Consider the following 17669-nt stretch of genomic DNA (forward strand, 5'->3'; position numbering starts at 1 on the left):
CGTCGGAAATTCCTCCTCATGAAAGCGTACATTTTTTTTTAGCGATATGAGTGTTTTTTCGAAATTCAGGTGTTTCCATTACCAGTTTTTACTGCTATTTTGCGCATTTCCAAGGGTAATGGAAACACAGCTAATCACTGATTCATGGAACTGTTTACGTCGACAGAAATTCCTTTACGGCCCGTTGAGGAAAAAATGCAATTTCAAACTACTAATTCAGTTTCAAAACTGTTGTTTACGTTGTTACTTCCTAATTCAATACCAACTATTCAAATTCAGTTTCTAGTGGCACAAATCTCAGCACATGCCAGTTTCTCATGTAGTTTAGATGCCATCCTGTTCCACCACAGCAGCTCATTATAAGGCTTTCTGCACAGCTGCATGATGACACCATCATTAGATTCACATGTGTTGGAGCAGGGCAGGGCAACGTCTGTAAAATGTAGGAATAAGATGTATACTTACATTTTGTATATATTCTCTATTAAACAAAACGAAACAGATCTGTGGCCTTTCTGTGTTAGAGTTAGTTAAGGTGTACCAGGATGAAGTAGGTAAAAAAAGACCAATAAAGTGGGATGCTCTGAAAAAAGCATGAATTCCTACATTAACGTTGGAGCATATTACCCAGGTAAAACAGTGACTCCAATTTAAAAAACTATGATCTTCTGCTAATGGCTCATTTTTCTGCTTCTGAGAGCATTTTTAATTTGGCATCTGTTTAAAGCCTGATGAGTCTCTCAGGGGAAAATCTCTTGGTAAATCCAATCTGGATCGCAAACTGGTGACGATTCAGTAGAAGTCACTGCAAAGCTGCTTTCTAAAAAACCCTGTTCATCTGCAAAATGAAAGAAAATTATTATTTTTCACAGTATACTCAAAGCCTGTTTTTACTCAAGGCTTGTTTTGTAGATTTCTAATAGCTATAGCTAAACACCCGTTCACAAGTGCAGATATTTTGGACCCACAGTACTCCTGCGTCTGTACTTCCATGTTATGTGTGATTGTCTTTTCATGTTTTCTCAGACCGGATGTAACGGAAACTGAATTGCCCCTCAGGGTTAAAGAAAGTAATCTGAATCAGAAGAAGTCTAAGGGCTTTCTGTACATTTTCAAGAACACTAATGTTGTGTGTTGCTGAGAAGGTCAATCCTCCTCAAACACATATTATCATCCACTAGTTTGTATTTGATCAGACATTATTTTTCCACAACAAAGCGAAGATGCCGTTGTGGACTGGGCTAAAAATTCAGTCGTGGCATTTTCTGTACAGACCAACCCACTACTTTATCAGCGCAGAGTGGAAACCATGTAGAAGCTGTTATTGTCAGTGATATTCAACATATGTCTTCAAAATTAGCCCAGAAAACCTTAAAAGAGGGAAACTTTTTAACCCCTTTTTACCTTTTTCCTTTGTCCCATTTTGCAACTTCTTTTGTCCCATTTTTGCCCCTTTTCGAAAAGCTCTGACACTTTTTTCAGACTTTAGCTACCTTTTGTCAATAAATATCCCTTTTTTCCAAATTTATGTCCATTTTTGCAAGTTCTTTTTGACACTTTTATCCAATTTTTGTCCTTTCTTAAAAAAAATTGGCCACTTTTCATTTAAATAAGCTAACTTTTGCCCAGCAAATACCATTTGATTATTTTTGGACCATTTTGGTCAGTTTTCACTGTTATCTTGCCACATTTTGACCATTTTTGGCCACCTATAACCATGTCTGCCTCACTCGCTCCTCAAAAAAAATAATTATATACTCTCTAAAGCTGTGAAATAATCAAATATAAATCAATTTCATTTCAAAACCTCCATCCACACTCATGCACACCCACGTTGATTATGCAGGTGTGTCTCCGTTTGCTAAGCAGCTTAAACATCTGCTTTTCCAACCTCAAGCACATCTGCTGCTAATCTATCAGCGCGCTAATGAATGTGCACTGTTTGATTCAGCTATTATTTTCTCTGTTTGCTTCATTACATCTCCCCTGAAATGTTTTAATCATCTTTGCCATTTTCTCTTGTTTTTCATCTTTTTCATTCTGCTGGTCGCCAAAGGGACCATGAAACTTTTTTTCTGATGTCAATGAAACAAAAGTCAGGGGAATTATTAACGCTCTGAGACTGAATCCTGTCCGATTATCATCAACATCTTGCTAATGATATTTCACCACCGGGGCTCTGCATTTTCTTTGGCTGTGAGGGCTTCGTTCATTCAATCATTCTGCTTCCACTGCCAGAAGAAACACAAACCAAACACCCAGTAAGGTCATTTCTTCCAAACAAGCCTTTTTCTTTCTTTTATGCTGCTTTACAAGTTTGAGCAAGTCACTTATGGTTGTATTCAAAAAGCACACAACTTGAATGACATTCAAGTCTTTTGAAAGAAACTGAAATTACAAATCTAGGTTCCCAAAGCAGCAGGAAAACCCCTGTCATCATATGCTTGATGTGGACCCTCTGGATAGTGCAGCAGCATAGACAAATATTTCAGATCAATTGTTCAAATTTGCATAAAAGCACCTAAATTGTTACACAGATAGAATAGTGTATTCAGAAGAATTTTGGATAGAGACGCCCTCACGATTTTGCCTTCGTCACTTTTGGTGGCTATTTTCCAACTTGGATGAAGAAGTCAACGCTTTTATAGGCAATGCGACTTTGCATTTGCACATTCTAAACTAGGTCTATATCTCACTTTGTGTCTACTACGAGTCAGTCTACTGGCTTTCTCCTTCATAAGCACTACCACCACTACCACTAGCAGTACCACAACAAAAATGACAATTTTTCCCCAACACAATGGTTGGAAATATAATAAAACAACACAAATGACATTTGTATTGTTTATATTAGTGAACACATCCCTATGAGTATTTATCACCTCTGAGAAACCTACCAAGTTAAAAAAAAAAGACAGATATCCCATGTTGTTAAAGTAAAATGGTGACTCAAGGGGGACCATATCCAGAATAGTTTAGAATACATTAGTCGACATGTGTACCAAGTTTGTTGCTTTTATGAAAAGTTGAACAATTGGCTTGCTATGCTGCATTACTAGGACCCAAGGTGCCCAATTTATCTTTGATGGCAGAGCTATTGGGTGTTAATGCCCTCAATGCAAAGTACACGCCACGAGAAAATGATGCAGTGCTGTCTACAAACAAACTGCTTTAAGAGCCAATACTGTGTCCAAGGGGTTGGAACAGAAATTTTAAAAGTGAGGGTGTTCTAAGGGTAGGGCAACCGTCAACTCCCAATTTACTAAAACCATGACAAACCTGTTATCAAGTCAGTGATCCTCAACATGTGGCTCTTTATGTCTTAATCTTAATTATTATTCCCCCAGAAAACCTCAAAAAGGGGAACCTTTTAACCTCTTTTTCTTTGGACATTTTACAACTTCTTTTGTCCCACTTTTTTCCCTTTTCAAATTTTTTTTACATTTTTTAGTTTTTTTCAGATTTTAGCTCTTTTTGCCAATAAATGTCCCTTTTTCTTCATTTTGTCAGTTTTTGAAAGCTCTTTTTGACACTTTTCATCCAAGTAAGCTAACTTTTTCCCAATAAATAACACTTGTTTCCTTATCCTCCCATTTTGTTTCACGTTTGCCCCTTTTCACTGTAGTTTGCCACATTTTGCTCATTTACCACCTGTTACTCAATTTTTGTCACTTTACTTACACTTTACTAATCACCGTTAACTGTTTACCTTCTTGGAACGGCGGCTTCGTCAAACGGCTGACTGTGATTGGCTCAATCACCATTCAATCAATCGAACTTGACCAATACCTTTTCAACAATGAATGCCTCTGTACAAAGTGAGGGGGGTGAATTTTTGTTTTTATGAAAGTACGGGTGTCCCAAACCCCTGGACCCCATTCATCTGACTAACTTTGTGAAAACTTTACAAAAGGTATATTAAAAGGCCCAGCATGAACAAGTGAATAAGATGGCATCACTGCAGGACATATGAGAAAGATAGGGGACATGGGAAGGAGATATTTGAATCTTGATGAGGAATGTGGTACAGCAGATCCCCACAGCTGTGCAGTCAAAATAAAACCAAAATCTCAATAACCAAATACTGTGGTAAAAAAAAAAAGAATAAAAACTTTTTTTTTTTAAATGTCACCTTATTTTACTACTGGGGCAGTTTTGCTACACATTTGATTAAATTATCATATCACAGAAAGCAAAAAACAAACAAACAAAAAACATGGATGAACACATATCTAATGGGTCACTTTTAAAGTAACGGTATTTAACGCAATAAATGTCTCTTAAAGATTAACCCTTTAATTAACAACTGTAATATTAACATCTCCGTCTGGGTTTTTTTTTTTGTTGTTGCTTATTTTGTCTAAAAAATGGTCAGTAAATGTCCTTTGAGGAAGTACTTTTAGCCCTTTTTCCATAACACTTTAGACTTCCAATAATTGTCTTTTTTTTTTTTTTTTAACAATTTCTGACATGTTCTACCAGTGTAATATCAGTATAAAATGAAGAAAAACACAAAAACTAAATAAATATTTGAGATTTAGTAAGAAGAAAACAATGAAAGCAAACAACTTTTTTTCAACAAATATATACAATTTAGAATGTACAGAACTATTTACAATGAAAAACATGTTTCCATGTTTCTAAATGTGCAAAAACCGGCCATTTTATGTCATCTATATCAATTGCAAGCCAAATCAATTTATTTGCTGACTTTCCACGAAGGAGGGGACGTGATTACCATTATATTTGTAGGTATGTGTCGCTGGCGATGCGGTAGGTGTTAAGCTCATCTGACTTTAGGAGCTGCTGTCATTGCAGTGCAGTAAAATCCAATCTAACATCACATCATTGTCACAGGGTTCAAACGCAGTTTTTTGGGTTTATCGTGATTGAGAGAGAAAGATGGAGATAAAACTTTTGAGATTCTGCTGCCATTATCACCACTGCATCATCCATGACTAAAAAAGAACAACACCCTCGTTTCCACTTCATCTGCATCATCTCACAGGGAAAATAAATGGGTTCTGAACTGTTTCCACCCTCACTCAGTACCATGAAGGCGTCCGACTGGAGCCATAATTGAAAATTTGATCATTTGCATATAGCGAATTTAATAACCGCTGTAGCAGAGAGAAATCACGTCGTGGGAGCCTGGATGTGAGATGGACAGAAACGAAACAACAGATAATTAAAACAGTGTAAATATCTTTAGAACTACAATTATACTGTCTTCTGACCATTTTAAAACCAATATTACAGTAATAATCCTCAATTTCTCACTAAAGGAGAGGCGGGGCACTATTACGCTCAGGATTGCGCTTATTTCATTCACCTGGATCAAACTTCCTCATTATTCTGGGATGTAGTTCAGTAAGATAGACCTTAATGATGGGATAGGTGGAAAAGGTGGTCCTCAGTAAGAGCTCAATCAGACATCTTGGAAGTAGAACCACTGTACCCTGGACCGGTAACGGCCCGTGAACCATTTGTTAGTGGGCCGTGACCTGTCTCACTCAGATCAGTTTAATCTGAGCTCGCAGCAACTTTTCTGAACGTCTAAAAGGAAAAACAGGTCATGAATGAGAGGCATTGGATGGTGCTTTCTGCCTGCTCCACAACACCTTGTCAGTCTCTTTCACACTCTTTACACACAAACTCACTCAACCAGAGTGAAGGCACCGGGCAACTGGAGTGCAAAGTGAAGCTCTTTCACTGCTGTGATAGTAGGTAACATGTAAAAGAAACATATTTGTGAATGGGGCAGTTACAGTCAGATGGAAACAGTTGTTTAAATTACAGAGAAGACAGTGCCTGCATTCAGGAGTTTAAAAAAAATAGACCTTTCTGTTGCAATATTAAAGTTGCACGACCTGATTCTTGAACCATGACAGAGGGGCGTGGCTGAATTCGAACCATAAACACTAGATTACCTGTCTAGAAGGAAAATGACCACTTGCACGTCCAAAGTTAGTCCAAGCACGTGCACAAGTTTGCACCGTGCAAGCGCTTCACTATATATTGCGGCAGCCAATGAGGAGGCTCCTTCGTGGGCTCTGCTCACCCCTCCTCTCTCTAAATCCTGTGATTGGAGGAAGTTAACACCAAGATTTTGTCTTCCAGGGTTTTATTAACTAAAATACTTAATTATAAGGCACAGACAGCGCGCAGACGTACCATTTTTTCAGAAATTATTACTTTTACAATATACTACATGATGCTAATAAGAATCTTTTTTTAATTAAAGAAAATAATTTGAGTACCCCAGCTTTAACAGTGTATTGATAATAATAATATACAGTATGTCGGGTTTCAGAAAATAATTTTGCTGACTTTTCCTTATCTTCAAATGAGTTGGAGGTTTAAGACATTTTTCATTATCCATTATCTTTCCAGAAGCTTTTAAAATTAAGGCCTTGATTTACTAAGACCCCAAATAATGAGAGCGCTGTGTGCCTGTTTCACTTGATTTAAGACTTGCAACAAATTAATATTACAATCCAATTAGGATAAGACTTCCCAGTTTAAATTTGCAATTTGCAGACGCACACATGGTCGTGGCTAAAGAGTGACCACACGAGCAACGTGAAATGTTGGTGGAAGAGAAGAATGTGTTGAAATACAGAAAATGCTGAAACCTGGAGATATTTTCCACCATTCTATTAATTCTATTAATTCAGATATTAAATTGTATTTGCTTGAATGGATATAAAAGGTGTGGGATAAATACAGTATGTGTTATTTTTGCTAAATTTTAATTTGACAAAAAACATTATTTTAATGTTGATTGACACAGAGGTTGATAATAATATTTTGAGCACGTGAAACTGTACTGAAGTACTGTACGTCCAATTAAGCTGTTGTGTGTGCAGCTGAAAGTTTACCCCCTCCTTTCAAATGTAAGCGTGTTCTCCATATGTAAAAAGTAGTTATTTTACTGTACGTGTTCAACTTAACGGAATCATTTAAAAAAAAAAGTTAAGTTTGTGAAGTTAGCTTCGAGGTGCTTCCACTTGCCGCTAAGAGCAGAAGGTGTTTTTGACCACTGGACTGATGGGTGATTGATTGGATGTTCTGTAGACTTTAGTTGAAATAGTGTGGACGCCTCTGCACTGTTGAAGTAATATGTACTCCAAAATATAATTTTTGGAAATACTAACAGGTGTGGACTCTTACAAAGCAACAAAAGCAGTGTATGGTAATTTCAAGTACAGCATATCAATTACAACAGACATAATAGTAGAAACATTTTGGGGATCTACTATTTAGCTTAAACCCCTGGTTAAAAATGACTGACTTCAAGGTTTGTGCACCACACTTTCGTATGCACGCTCACACTAATCACACGGACACACTGATCTTTGAATCAAAAAATCATTAAATGCAAATGGAATCTAAATCACTAATCCATTCATCCCTTTGAAATGCTCTGAGAGCATGCCTGAATAAAAAAACCAACACACAGGGTTGTGATTAAACCCATTAGAGGTGGATTTAAAGCTCTGTGAACATCCACAGTGTTTGTGTTTGCAAGAATCCACAATCTAAGACTGTAAGTTATTTGCTGTTTAAACACACAAACACTAATCTGTATACCAAGAAAGCTTATAGACAAATGAACCTTTAACGAGCAGTGAGCTTGGTAGTTGTTTGGGTTGGACTATATGCTTAAGTATAAGTAATTTATTTATAAAGCCCTTTTTGCAGATAAAATCACAAAGTGCTGTACAGAGCTGTGGTGAAAATACAAGTGCAACATCATAATAGAATAATAAAACATGGGTGAAAATACATCATAAGAGCAGCATCATAAATGGATAATAAAAAATTAAAATCCAGTTAACTAAAAGCTTTTCTGAAAAGCGAAGTCTTCAACAGTTTTTAAAAGTGTCCACACAGTTAAGCTCCCGGAGAGAATGGTGCAGGTTATTCCAGAGTCTGGGGGCCACAGTCTGGAACGCCAGGTCTCCTCGGGTTTTAAATTTTGTTTTTGGGAACTTTAGGAGACCCAGACCTGAAGACCTGACCATGTAACGCTCGGAATGTAAGAACTAAGATTTTGTATTCTATTCGTAACTTAACTTGAAGCCAGTGCAGAGCAGAAAGATTGTGGGTAATGTGAGATGTTCTGGGAGCACCAGTTAAAAGTTTGGCAGCAGCGTTCTGAATGATTAGCTTTAAACAGCCCAGTAAACATTAAGGTCAATACAATCAATAACAGAGTAGAGGTGGGTCCAATGTTACAGGTTATTTATTGAAATGCAGAAAATCTCAGTTCAAAGGTATGTAGTTCGTCATCAAATGTTGTAATGCAAAAACTTGGAGAGAAGAAATAAAACCTTTTTATAGAGTTCCATTCTCCCTTTTGTCTTTACGCAAGCGCACCTTGTCTTTGCTAATTGTCTCCTCTTACAACTTAAAGCTGCAGTATGTAGATCGTGAGACTTGTATGGAACCAACCATGCAGCCCTCCTCCCTTCCCTGTTTCAAATAAACCGGTATCCACGTAAACGTGCACGACTCTGGCGCTCTGAGCGACATTTTTTTTTTATCTGAGACTAGTTATTGGAGATTTTTCTGATGTTTTAGAGACATGAAAGCACGTATCACTCTGTACTGTACTCAAAAGCAGCAATTCAGCTGCCATTCAGAGCAGACCCACACAACTCCACATCCAGACTGCAAATTAAATGTGCATGTTCCCTCCACCTTGGATATGCTTCTCTAAGGTTTACACATGATTTATTCCATCTGTCATCACTCTCCCTTTGACACCAGTGCATGCAGCAGACTGCGAGCTGTCAGGGAAGTCGGCTTTGAGTCCGCGAGGGCCTCCGTGGAGTCTGTTCGGCCAGTATGTTTGGAACTTTAGACTGTTGCTTCACCACGTAGGTCTTCCTTTTTCCGCTTGCTTTGCCATGTAACCATTGTGCTTAACGCTGTGATGGGGACTTCTCCTGCCAGGTCCACAGTTGAACTTTTACTACGTGAATGCGCATCGACTTTTGTTGGGCAGCCAATAGTAATGCCCCATGGAGCAAAAAGATCTCTGATTGGCAGAAAAGTAGCATCATGCTCCTGGACTTCTAAAGATCAAATACAGAGCCAAGAGAAGGTGCAGAGGTTTAATGTCGTCTCAGAACACTTGGATTTACAATATGCTCAAAGGTCAGAATGGATTTTTGACCAAATTACATCCAAAAAAAACATACATACTGCATCTTTAAGGAATGTTTGCTGTTTGTTGTATGGTTAACTGTCTGTTCCCATTTGCGGTCAACTGCTTTTCTTGCCAGCTGGTTGGTCTTTGAGTTTAATTCACTTTTCAATGATTAATTTTGTGATTACTTTCATCAAGAAGGTAAAATTTTCATCTCCAAAAAGGTCTACAGAAAAAACGACTTCCTAAAGCTTCCAAGATGAACGATGAGAAATGAATGTGGAAATTATAAAGATGAAGATTAAATTTTATCATAATGAATTGAGCTTAAGGTTTAGCAGATAATGTGCCAGCGAAAGAGTGGAGCAGAGTGGGAAACCACAACTAGAAATACTTGGTGACAATCAATCGTTTATGCTTTGTGTGAAACGTCACGTGTTCTACAATCCCACACAAACTTGCAGAAATGTGTTTTGTGCTCCCATTTTCTGGAGAACTGATAAGGAAATCCCTGCTTCTTCTAACAGGGTGAGGATTTACTTCAAGCTCTGCAAAGAACATTTATGCTATAAGCTGCTGGCCTGATAAACTCACCCTTTATAACAAAAATATTGAAGTCAATGATTCAGTCTATTCCCATTGACAACTAAGTGTTTAAGAAACAGAGTTATAAACCTGCATGTTATCCACATAAAATGATAGCACTGAAAGAGTTTGGACTTTTTGACGACCATAAAGCAGCTAAAAATTCACTCAAGTTTTTGTAAAGCAGGCTGGGTAATTTACACATTACATTTAAGATTGATGGACAAATAATTCTCAAAGGAAAATACAGACAATAAGCACTGACAGCAACTCAAGGACATCAAACCCACCTGTAATGGGTTTTATAGAAATTTATTTTTGTTGTTTTTGTTGATATCATTTTGTGCTCCTGAGTAGAAGTGACCTTCTAGTGAATTATTACTTTACAGAAGAGTGTAATTCAAACAAACAGTGCATTTACGTGCACACAACTATCAAGCTATGCTCACAGGTTTAAGGACCTTTGGTCTTGTCTGAGTATATCCAGACAGGAAAGAAAAACTATGTCTAAATCCGCCTTCAAAGATGGTGCTGTATCCTTTACAAAACAGTGCACATTTTAACTAATTATTTATATATTTTTGTTTCATTTTAACTTCTTATTGTATTTATTGTTTTGTATTCTACTCTGTCAATTGATCAAAGTAGTAGCAGTAGTAAAAAATAGCTCAATTAAATAGTACTAAAAGTAAAAGTTACAAGTTACTTTTACCCCTCTCACATTTCATTTTGGTAATAAATCTTGCCATGGTTCCCTTGCATACAGTAACATCTCATAAGCTTAAAAAGGAAGAGGCCAAATCTTGCACTATTGGAGCTTAATTTATTTTCCACAAAGGCATCTTTATAAAGTAAAAGGTTTGTCAAAATGTACAATTATTTTTTTTAAACTAAAATAAGGCAAGGCAAATTTATTTGTATAGCGCATTTCATACTCAAGGCAACTCAATGTGCTTTACATGATAAAACATTCAATTGTTTAACATCAATAAGAACATTTAAAATCATCAGTAAAATCAATTAAAAGCATCAGTAAAATCATCAACAAACACACGACATCAACAACATGACCAAATCTCTCTCTCAATCATATGCAGTAGAGAAAAAAAGTGCCTTTAACTTTGATTTAAAAATGTTATAACACTAATGAATTATATTCCAAATAAAATTCCCAGACTCTAAGAATAGCTACATTTCTAAAGTCTAAAATTGAGAAATTTTTTATTTTTTATAGTTTCACAATGTCCGTGAATAATTTTAAAACAAACAATTATAATTTACTCAGTAGTGGTTGGGTGTAAAAACATAACAAACTACTTTACTTATTTTAAAATGTAGTAAAAATACTGATTTAGAAATATACTCAAAAAAGTACAAACAAAAGCAAAGCAATTACAGTAATGTAAGGGTTTTAGGATTGTTATTTTTGATGTTTGTACGTGTCCGTGTGTGGTTGATGTGGTTTGTAGGTTTTAACTATGTTAAGCACTTTGAATTACACTTTGTATGAAAAGTGTAATCTGATTTGATTAGTGACGTAGTTCTAGGAAGATAATGACTTCCTCCCATGCATGTATTTTAAGATCTTAGCAGTAACAACGTAAAATTGGTTTTCAAAAGTGTGTCTTCTGCTTCTCGACCGCCGTCTATCTCTTGGCGGATGGTCCGGGGAGAAAAAGTGGTGAATGCGGAGAACTCCGTGTCTGAATCCCATCAACATGCCTACATGCACTATTAGCTCAATTGTCAACTGCATTATCCGTGTGGGTTAATCGAGCTACGGATTGTCCAATCTCAACCAAGCTAAACTGTTTACATGATTTTCAAAATGCAGTTTCTATTGGACTAAACTCAAGTTGCATGTAATTTCCATCATTTTTAAGCAACCAGCGACATTTGAGCTGTGGTATTTCTATGCAAATGCAAGACATAAAACAAAAGGGCCTCTTACTCATGGCCTTCAGATCCATTTATTAAAACTCAAAATTCAACAAAGAAAAACAAATTTAAAAAAAAGAACACAAAGAAAGAAAAATTTAGAAACTAGGAATGGTGAAACAAGGAGTGATATACATAGTGCTCAAACACTCCTTAAGTAGTGAGGGTAATGATGGGGATAGGATTCACCTGTGAGAGAACAGAGGGAGACAGGACAGGGGGTGACTCTGACATGAAAGATGTTATCAAACCATGGGTTTGACACAAGGTGCAAATAGAATGACTAAAAACATGAGGAAATCAATCAATATGTATGTGAAATGAGTAAAAAAAAAAAAAAACTAAAGCTTGTTTAAATATACTGTATTTTCTTCAAAGCAGTGGCTAATTATGTGAGTGTGAGAGCATAACCATGTACACAGAGACTGAAGTTGGTGAATTTAAATATGAATACAATATCTAATGCTGCATTTTAATAATGTTGACTCAATAGAGTATTTCATAGGGACTTGAGGCCAAAAGCCACAAATATTACAGTTTCCTATTGCTTTAGTAACCCAAACAGAGGAAGGTCTTTGATGCCATCAGCAAAGCAAATAAACATGGAGCCAAGCATTCAGACGCATTGTGACCAAAGGAATCATGTGTGGTAATATATCATGAAAGCTCGCCCCGGGCTAAGCCTTTTCACTGACCTTTTAATTAACAGCTCACCATGGCATTGAGTGTTTCACGCCTTACATCCCATCCCTTTCCTCAATAGCTGATAGAAAATGGACATTAGCACCAAGTCTTTCATTCTTCATCTCAGAGCTGCTCATCACCCAACCATGAAAGGTTTCCAGGGTAACACAGTCATAGCTCTGACTTATAAAGGCCACACAAAACAAATTAAACCATTTGTACATAATCTTTTCAGTTTGCCTCCAGGCTTAAACTAATCTTCAAAGAATAAATCATTTGAGTTATTTTGCTTGAGTTGGAATCACTTTGTTTTTCATATTTTAACATACTAGTACAGTGCCCATCAGAAGTATGTATTCATGTGGGAGCTTAAGTAGTCAATTATGGCCAAATGACTATGTGTTTGAAGGTTGGATGTACAAAAAGGTGTACATATTCTGTCGTGTAATAAATGCACCTTGTTGACGGAGAAATGTGCATGTTTGCTTTGAGCACGGCCGCTGCGCACAGTCATGGCGACGGAGGAGGAAATGGACTCCGTGACCCGTGATTTAAAGGAAGTTTGGGGTCACGGAAATCATTTTAAATAACCATGAAATATTAACTTAAATGACTTTTAGCAGTACAAAACCGTTTTTCAAACCCAAACAAACTGCGACACAGTGACGTCATGAACCGGTGAACCGGAAACGGAAGTACCGTGCTCAATACTAAAAGGGAGGCGTAATCTTAAATTTAAAATGAACGTTTTGCAACACAAAATTACTCCAAAATAACGGACGCACACACTTGGGGTGTGTGGAAGGCATTGACAAGTTTCAGGTCGAACAGACACCGCGTCGGAGATATTTGCTCCACAAACACACACACACACACACACACACAGACCTTTTTGCTTTTATAGATAGATAACATTATCAAAAGCCACATCATAACGACCACTGAAAGAGAAGTTATTCACAATGATTTATTATGACACCTGTTAGAACGGAAATAATCCATATCTTAAGTTATTGTGAATCTGAGCTCTTTTGTGTATTATTATGAAATAATTCAAAGGCAATCATTTTTCATTTTTTTTGGCAAAGTCCTGGAGGGACTGATTAATGATGCATGTGATATACAGTTAGACTTTGTAAAATGGCAAGCAGATGCAAATATTAAGTACAGAACCTTTTGAAAATAGTTGCAACTTAAAATAGATTTTGTCTGAAAACAAAAAGTTGGCATTTATAGCATCTGTTGGTCATATACTAAATTCTGAGCCAAGTAATGATTTTATTTATTTGATCACTTCAGAGCACACAAAGAGGAAGATTGCTGTGGTGGGGGGGGGGGCTGAGGGGAAAATTTTGGGAAGGTCAGCGAAGTAAAAAACCAATAACATAATGGGGGATGATGATTCCAAGATGGATCAGGACAGGTATCCCATTTCCCCATACTCAGCTGTTATCAAATGGCGCCACGGGAAGAAACAGCGAGGAGGAGTGGCCTCACCACAGAGGCATCATTTTTCTGCTGATGGTAAGTGCTGCCGTGTTGTTGTTTTAAAATAAATGAACCAAAATTACAGTACACAACATAGTGAGCAGTATGTATAATAATGAATTACATTGCCATATAATGATTGATTGTGTTTGTGGAAACAATTTTGCTACTTTATCGGTATACTGCTATAAAACATGATAGAAGTGTGTTAGCTGGTACTTGAACTATGTTTAACTAACAGCCACTCATCTCAACAAGTTCAGTAGGCGGTCAGTTTGACGTTTTCACAACAAAGACCTTGATACTGCTTTTAGCGGTTTTATTATTATCCATGAGGCAAATTTCTAAATCATTATTGGCTGTTTTTATTGAGGTATGGGGTGCTTCACTTTATGAAAGTTGAAAGACAATAACTCATTTTGTTTTCTGATGTACTGTGTATGGATGTGCCAAAACTTCTGCGGACCATGAATAATATAATGGATTTGGTTGAGCCTTCTAAGATCACCTTCAACACCAGCCATTTCCAGGACCAAATCACTGCTGCCCCTGTCGAGATCTACACCACTCAGTTCCTTATCGGAGTCTGCCAATCCATCACTGTTGGACTCCCCATCTTTGAAGGTGATTATTTAAAATAAATAAATAAATACAGTAAATAAACAATGAACAAAATTCCAATTACAGTCTTTGAGAATATATTTTATTGTGTACAGTATGTTGAGTCTCAGGTTTGAACAGATGGAGATCTATCCTGGTGTGGGCCTTTCCGCTCGACGCAAATTCTGCTTCAGCATTTGTGTGGCTCACAACAATTTTCCAAGTGAACTTTCTGCTGGTGAGCAATCTGGGGAAAACCCAGTGGAGGAGATGCTTGTCGACCACTGGACAAAACATTTGCAGTATGTTTTTAGCTTTTTGTATTAGACTGTGTGTTTTCCCATGGTCCATGCTACATAATATTGGCTTCATATGGTGTTTGCAGATTTCACTGCCATGTATGTTGAATTGAAGGAGAAGCATTGACAACAGGTCTACATTATCACACATCTCCCATATGCTATATGGTATAGGATGGTGTAATGATAAATGCTTCTTTTGCTTGTCTCTGTCGTTTCCTTTCAGAATAAGTGTGCTACGTTGTTGTTGGGTTTTTTCTCTCTCTTTTTTGTGTGTATTTTCATATCTAGCCTGGTGCAAACCTTAAGAGTTGGCCAGAGACCCAGCTCTCGCGCATTGGAAGCACAAACAATGATGTAATGTCTTTTTCATACAGGAGGGAAACATGTTAATTCAAACCAAACATCATCGATATATCCAGAGATATTTTTGACACGAAGCTTACCTAAAACTTTACCTTTTACACTCTCAAATCCAAAGTCCCCAATAACTTATCGTCTATTACAAGATTAAAACTTCCTTTAGCAGACGTTTTTATCCAAAGCGACGTACAACACAAGCAGTTCAGGCTACGAGACTTGCTCAACATCCCGCAGTGATGGACAGGTTAGACTCCATTACACCACCACTTCCATGCGGTGCACAAAATGTTAATATTTCCAATGACAAAATAGTAATATTTCACAATAATTGATAAGATTGCGAGATGGATGGATGGATTTTGACCTCTTTTTTTCTCAACTGGAGCACTGCTGTTCAATGATTAATTCTTGACCTTGTCTTGATTGTTTTTAATGACATTTTCAGCAATAGTTAATAAAATGCAGTTTCTTGTGCTGTTTGTAACAGTTTTAAAGTCAGGATTCTGAGACATGTGGGCTAAAGGGGAATCATGTTACTGTTATCTACCACAAACCGTCTAGACAGATGTCTCAGTCCAATGGTTAACGTCATAATATGATGGAGATGGCAAAGTCTCCTCACTGCAGCTTGGAGTGACTTTTTTCTTTTTCCTTCCCTTTCAAGGTCATCTTAGTCTTTAATAACAGAGGTATCTATGTACAGTATATACAGTATGTGGAACGCCTTCAGGATGGAGCCAGGAAACTTTCAAACTTAGGCTTTATCAAACTCCTGCTGTTGGGGAACAATTTATTTTATATATTGACTGTACTCACTATATGGATTGATACTTTCTTAATCTATCATTCTGAGTACTAGTGGCATTAAATTGCTGTGCTTTTAAATCATTTGTAGCTGCTGATCTTACACTCAAAGGAGGAATTCTGTAAAAAGTCTTGCATACATGTCGATCTGGACACAATATTGTCATCAATATGTAATGTTATCTTAAAGCAATACACAACCATCCCAATAATGCATTTAGGTGATTGGTCCAAAGCTGAAAAAAAAAAATGTTTTACTAGTTTGTGTCAGAAATGTGTTTTATATAAACTTTTAGTCTTAAACACATGTGATATCCCTTTTGAAGATGTTCACTAATCAGTGTTCACATATCACGTTCTCGTCGCGTCAGGCTAACCCTTTGTATTTGCGCAACATAGCAATCTTCCTGCTCCTGCCTCAAAACAAGCTCACTCACACGTGCTGTCCCTTAGAGCAGGGGGTTGCGAGACAGTGGGAGGGGGTGGCCAGATGCCTTTAAGAAGTTAAGAATATTTTTTGAACAATTTGAGCCCATTTTTGATTATTTTTACCCTTTTTTTGCAACTACACCAAGCTTTCCATATTTTAACTATTTTCATAACTTTGTCTTCCCATTTTTTTTGTTATTTTTAATGCATTTTTGCTACATTACCCCTTGTTTCTGCCACTTCTCCATCAAATCTCAGTGCTTTTTCTGCAAATGTTTCCACTTTCAAGAATTTTTGGCATTTATAAGCCCTTTTCACCACTTACTTATGACAACCTAACATCACATATGTTGACACAATGTTACCTTTAAGCTCTTTTCAGCATATTTCAAGCTTATTTTTGTTACTTTACCACATTCACAATTTTATATTCCCATTATTTGCCAGTTTAAACTAATCGTTCCTATATTTTTCTGCCACTTTTAAGTCAATGTTGACGCTTTGAAAAAAGATTTTTACCACTTTTTCTGTCCGATTTTGGCCACTCTAATATGCTGCTTTTACCAAATTCTGTGGTTTTTAAAATCCCATTTCACCATCTTTTCCACCATTTTTTGTCACTTTTAACCCATTTTATTTCTGATTAAAACAAAGATTTACATCTTGAGGATGATTATATACTATGACACTAATAATACTAAACTTCCTGGATAACAGTGGATATTATTCAGATTAATAAAGAAATGTGGTTATCACAGATTCATAGAAAAATGGACCATCATTTTGCTGATTTTATGGATGGACCCTAAAAATCTCTCCCCTTTATTCCCACTTATAGATGGTCCTGTCTCCACATGACTGTTCTTCAATGTTAATGTCTTTGTTCAACCACCTTCAGGTATAGTGGGGGTCCCCGGTTTCTGGAACCTTTATTTTGGGGGTCGCGGACTGAAAAGGCTGAGAGCCACTGACATAGACAGACAGACTAAAAGGGGGTCACATATTGATATTTTGCAGCTTGCATTATTAAATCATATACAGTATATACATGCATGTAGAATGTTTTAGGACACTTAAAGGTAAAGGAAACATGACGTATCTTGTCTTAATGTGGTCAAGGGAAAGCCATTTTCACTATTCCTCTGATAAACTCTCTTTATATATTTATGTGAGGGAATAGTCCAGTCCAGTTTGTGTCTTCTTATTGTTGTTCAAAACAATCTTCGACAACTCCCAGCCACTCGTCACCTCGCCGTGTTACATCAGCTGCTGCTAATGGAGCGTTTTATGTTTGGAGGAAAGGTGAGCTGCTGACTGCTGAT

General features: G+C 37.0%; 1 protein-coding gene across 1 annotated transcript in view; it reads right to left on the minus strand.

Moving 5' to 3' along the window:
- Nucleotides 1–17669, minus strand: part of grm8b (glutamate receptor, metabotropic 8b) — a 146870-nt gene that overhangs the window by 52069 nt on the left and 77132 nt on the right. The window lies entirely within an intron of this gene.

The sequence above is a fragment of the Gouania willdenowi genome, chromosome 6 (genome assembly GCF_900634775.1).
Source record: "Gouania willdenowi chromosome 6, fGouWil2.1, whole genome shotgun sequence".
In the NCBI taxonomy this organism is placed as follows: Eukaryota; Metazoa; Chordata; class Actinopteri; order Blenniiformes; family Gobiesocidae; genus Gouania; species Gouania willdenowi.